Below are 6,007 nucleotides of genomic sequence, written 5' to 3'. Positions count from 1 at the left end.
AACTTAGCTCATCAAAAACGTAGGGAGAAAGTGTGAATGACTTTAAAGAATCCCAGTCATCCTGCTCCAGTAATCAGGATGACCATGCTGATGACTTCAACAACCTTGAAAAAGAATTGAAATATTAGTTAAAAATCATAAAGCTATATGTTAAGTAATACAATTAAAGTCATAAAGTTCTCTATGAAAATTAAAGATGGAATTACCATGCACACACACAAATGTACAAACATATATGTTGATGTCAACTGTCAGGATTATATATACTGGTGTTTCCCAGTATTTTTCTTTTCAGACCACACATGACTTTTGATAGCTGACTTACTGTCTCTGAAAGCAATGTGGCTAATTCCTGAAGGGCAAACACTTAATTTACAACAATACAAGGATAGAATTTAATACAATCTTATTTTCTTGACTGGCCCCAAGAATTAAAGGCTCAGCATCTCTCTGCACCTATAACCCATTCAGGACTTAGATATTATTTATGGGGGGTTTAAAGGATTTTCCAAGATCATTTCTGCATTTTGAGATTTTCTTTCTATACTTTCTACCAGTTAGGAATTGACTTATGCAGCTAGTAGCAGAGATTATTTCTCCCTCATGTGAAAGAGTTCTGTGGTTGATACAGCAGTTCCATAGTGTCATTATGGACCTAGGCTTGTTCCACATTTAGGTCCATCTTCCTTAAGATGCGGCTTCTCTTCTGGAGCTTAACAGTTATCCCAGATGGTGCCTGAAGTTCTAATCATCCAAATGGCTACTCTGTTGCCAGGCATCACATCAATAATCCAGGAAGAAAACAAGAGGAAAGGCAGGGGGCAGGTAAGGACAGACAGGGGCATGAGCTAGCCACGTGGCCCTCCTGTAAGAGCTTTTCTGTGAATCCCAGGCAATAATCTGGATGCAGTGATCACTTGTAGCTGGAACGGGGTGGAGGAGGAAGGACGAGGTTGGGGGGCACAGAAAATGGAGCTTCCTCACAGAGTACATTCCCACCACTTTCTAAAACAGAGGCTTAGAAAACATACTTTAGGTTTATAAGCAGTGATCTCTACCACAGAGCCTGACATACCTAACCCATGCATAAGAGGTGTCTGCACTCTTGTGGTTTACACCTTTCCTTAGAGACAAGCATCATCCATTAGAAGGAGATATACTTCTGGCATGTAACCATAATTCTGTTGTATTCCCTTTATGAGGACCTTTCTTCTCTCATTACCAGAAAAAAATGATACAACTCATTGGATTGGGCACAGTTTGCAGTAATTCTGTCAGAACCATAGACTGAGATGGCTCTGAGGTACTGTTCAGGGCAGCTTGTGTGTCCTTGTTGCCTTGGTAACAGACTACCAGTCCAAGACACTGTTATTTTCAGCAAAGGTAGAAAATAGATGGAGAGATTTCTTGGGATATATGCATCAATCTATGAATGGTGATTAGTAATTTTTAAAACACAGGTAATCAACAGCAGGAAACTCCACAGGTTGTTCATTGTCCACAGATATTTTGAGTATTGCCATGGACTGAAGTGTGTCCCCCAAATTCCTGTGTTGAAGCACTCACCCCCAGCATGACTGTGTGTGGAGACAGGACCTAGAAAGAGATAAAGTTACATGAGGTCATAAGAGTGAGTCCTAAACAGCTAGGACTGGCATCCTTGTAAGAGATGAAAGAAACACCAGAGCTCGCTCTCTTTTCCTCTCTGCACATACAGAAGAAAGGTCATGTGAGGACACGGTAAGGAGGCATCCATCTACTCATCAGGAAGGGGGTTTAACCAGGAACCAACCCAGCCAGCAGCCTAATCTTAGACTTCCAGCCACTACAACTCTGAAAAACTTCTGTTGTTTAAGCCACATAATGTCAGTGGCATTATGTTATGGCAGCCCTAGCAGATTCACACAGGTGTGAATATGTAGGTAACTCTTAGGTCCATTTTCTCCCTGTGCAAGCTCCAAGTGGCCGCATCTTGGAGCTATGAATGGATTAGGCCTATTCATTTTTATCCTCATTTTGCATTTACTATAAAAATGTCATTAGTGTCTGATTAACTTATAAGAAAGTAATGCAAATAATTTATGAAAGGCAAAAGTGCTAATTTAAAACAATACAAAAATAAAAATTTCATCTGGTGTCTTACCCATCCAGTACTCGGTTCTGTCCATTTTGAAAGCACATGATTCAACACTAAATTTGCATCAAGTATCTGCAATCCCAGAAAATAGTACTTATGCAAGTGTCTATAAATTGGCCCCCAAAGTCTCCCTCCCTGGTGTCCACACCCTGTGGAATCTCCTTCCCTTGACTGTGGGAGCACCTGTGAATAGAATGAAGGTCACTCCTGTGATTATATTCTATGAACAAGATGAAGAGATTTAGAAGATATAATTAAGATATAAAATCAGAATTACTTAGAGTTTATCAAAGTCTGTTCACCAAAAGGAGATTATTTGGGATGGTTCTGACCTAATCAGGTGAGACTTTAATAAAAGAGATATAGGTTGAGGTAGCTCAGCTGGAAAAGAATCCGCCTGCAATGCAGAAGACCCTGGTTCGATTCCTAGGTCAGGAAGATTCCCTGGAAGAGGGCATGGCAACCCAGTCCAGTATTCTTGCCTGGAGAATCCCCGTGGACAGAGGAGCCTGGCAGGCTGCAGTCCATGGGGTCAAAAAGAGTTGGACACGACTGAGTGACTAAGCAGGCATGCATAAGAACAGACACCTCACCTGCTGGCCTTAAAGAAGCAAGCAGTCATGAGGTCTACAGCTGCCAGGAAGTAAGTCAGCCAACAACCACAAGAGCTTGAAGAGGACCCCAAGCCACAGATGAAAGCCTAGCCCCAGCTGGCCCCTGGGTTGCAGCCTTATGAGACCCTGATCTGGAGATCCAGCTCAAGTTAAGCTATGCCCACACTCCCCACCCACTGTGAGGTAACAGCAACGGTGTTAAAGCAATGTCTGTCAGACCCTGAATCCAGGGATTTTACCCATGACTAGTGAGTGGACACTGAGTTACTGCCAGGTCAGGGGTCTGGACTCTGCTCAAGCTGTAAGAATCACAAGTACAAGTTCTTTTGATAAGAATGTATTTGCTAAAACACAAAAGACCCCAAATAACCAAAGCAATCTTGAGAAAGAAGAATGGAGCTGGAGGAATCAACCTTCCTGACTTCAGACTATACTACAAAGCTACAGTCATCAAGACAGTATGATACTGTCACAAAAGCAGAAATATAAACCAATGGAACAAGATAGAAAGCCCAGAAATAAACCCATACGCCTATGGGTACCTTATTTTTTACAAAGGAGGTAAGAATATATAATAGGGCAAAGATAGCCTCTTCAATAAGTGGTGCTGGGAAAACTGGACAGCTACATGTAAAAGAATGAGATTAGAACACTTGCTAACACCATGAACAATGATAAACTCAAAATGGATTAAAGACCTACATGTAAGAACATAAGACTATAAAACTGTTAGAGGAGAGCATAGGCAGAACACTCAATGACATAAATCAAAACAAGATCTTCTATGACCCACCTTCTAGAGTAATGGAAATAAAAACAAAAACAAGTGGGACCTAATAAAACTTAAAAGCTTTTGCACAGCAAAGAAAACTATAAACAAGGTGAAAAGACAACCCTCCAAATTGGAGAAAATAATAGCAAGTGAAACAACTGACACAAGATTAATTTAAAAAATATACAAGCAATTAAACGCACGTATAGTGAGGCAAGCCATTCATCAACAATAAAGGCCACTGAAAGACTAAAAAAAAAAAAAAAAAAAATATACAAGCAGTTCATATGACTCAATACCAGAAAAATAATCAATGTAATCAAAAGTGGGAAAAAGACCTAAACAGGCATTTCTCCAAAGAAAATATACAGATGGCTAACAAACATGAAAAGATGCTCAACATTGCTCACTATTAGAGAAACGCAAATCGAAACTACAACGAGATATAATCCCACACCAGTCAGAATGCATGCATGCATGCATGCTAAGTCACTTCAGTCGTGTCCGACTCTGTGCAGCCTCATAGACGGCAGCCCACCAGGCTCCCCTGTCCACAGGATTCTCTAGGCATGGATACTGGTGTGGGTTGCCATTCCCTTCTCCCCAGTCAGAATGGCTATCATCAAAAAGTCTACAAACAGTAAATGCTGGGAAGGGTGTGGAGAAAAGGGAACCCTCTTGCAGTGTTGGTGGAAATGTAAGTTGATACAGCCACAATGGAAGACCATATGGATATTCCTTTAAAAACAAGGATTAAACCACCATATGACCCAGCAATCCCACTCCTAGGCATATAACCTGAGGAAACCAAAATTGAAAAAGACACATGTATCCCAATGTTCATTGCAGCACTATTTACAATAGCTAGAACATGGAAGCAATCTAGATGTCCATCGATAGATGAATCGATAAAGAAGCTGTGGTATGTATATACGATGGAATATTACTCAGCCATAAAAAGGAACACATCTGAGTCAGTTTTAATGAGGTGGATGAACTTGGAACCTATTATACAGAGTGAAGTAAGTCAGAAAGGGAAAGAAAAATATTGTATGCTAACACATATATAAGGAATCTATAAAGATGGCACTGATGAAATTTTCAGGGCAGCAGTGGAGACACAGACATAGAGAACAGATTTACGGACATGACTGCCAAGGGAAGAAGGAGAGGGTGTGATGTCTAGAGAGAATAACATGAAAACTTATATTACCATATGTAAAACAGACAGCCAATGGGAATTTGCTGTATGACTCAGGGAACTCAAATAAAGGCTCTGTAACAACCTAGAGGGGTGGGATGGGGAGGGAGATGGGAGGGGAGGTTCAAGAGGGAGAGGACATACGTATATCTGTGGCTGATTCATGTTGATATTTGGGAGAAAACAAAATTCTGTAAAGCAATTATCCTTCAATTAAAAAAAAAATTTTTTTTTAAAAAGGAATGTATTTGCTAGCATTTGACTTTGCCACTTACTAACTCACCATCTTCTAGCCTATATTGGGATTCAGCTCTGTCTTAACCGCGCACTCTATCTATTGTTTACCTGCCAGTGTTTTCCTTATTGAAAAGACATAAGAAGAGTCAAGTAATTCTGCTTTCTTTATCTGCTCTTTCCCTCTATTCTTGTTTAAGACATAGCATTAAAACATTTAAAAGCCTTATTATTTGCTCTTAGCAGTTTTTTCAGAAAACAAGTCTGACATTATTATTTTCCCCTTTAGCTTTAAGGCACTATTCTTATAGATCCTGAGACTTTCTTTTGTGAACCTTGATTATAGGGCTCCCCTTTCACTGGGTGTTCAAGCAGCAGTGTTTACAGCAGGACCAATTTAATAACCCAAATGCCCAATGACCCAAATGCCCAACAAAAATCAAGTGAATACATAAATTGGAGTGTAGTCACACAATGGAATACCACATGGCAATGAGAATGAATGATCTAATTACACACAACAATATGGACAAACCTCATAAACATAATGTTGAATGAGAGAAGACAGAATCAAAGAGTATAAATTGTACAATCCTCTGTTTCCATGAAATACAGAAATAGACAAAACTAACCTCTGGAGTCCTAGTGTACGTAATGTCATCCTTGTGACAGGAGAGTGAGAGCACAGAGCACAAGAAGGCTCTGGGTGCCAGGAGATTGTGTTTCTGGAACTGGGTGCTGGTCACATGTGTGGGTTCAGTTTGTGAGAATTCATTGAGCTCCACACCAATGATGTGGACACCTTGCTGATGGAATATTACACATCCATTAACAGCTTTTTTAACATGTAATTTACTGGGTTCCACTCCTTAGACTTATTTCAAAATTCCTGGGAAGAGAACTTAGATATTTGAATTTTAGGCAGGACCCCCAACCCCAGGAGATTTTAATGCCTTGTGACACCTGAGAACCACTTGTCTAGAAACCTTTAAAACAAAGGCAGAAATGTAATTAAAATTATTTTTCTAACTTAAGTAAGTGTTTATAAA

Source organism: Giraffa tippelskirchi, chromosome 1 (assembly GCF_054371585.1).
Source record: "Giraffa tippelskirchi isolate mGirTip1 chromosome 1, T2T-mGirTip1v1.2.pri, whole genome shotgun sequence".
Classification (NCBI taxonomy): Eukaryota; Metazoa; Chordata; class Mammalia; order Artiodactyla; family Giraffidae; genus Giraffa; species Giraffa tippelskirchi.
Note: the sequence above shows the minus strand (reverse complement) of the source record.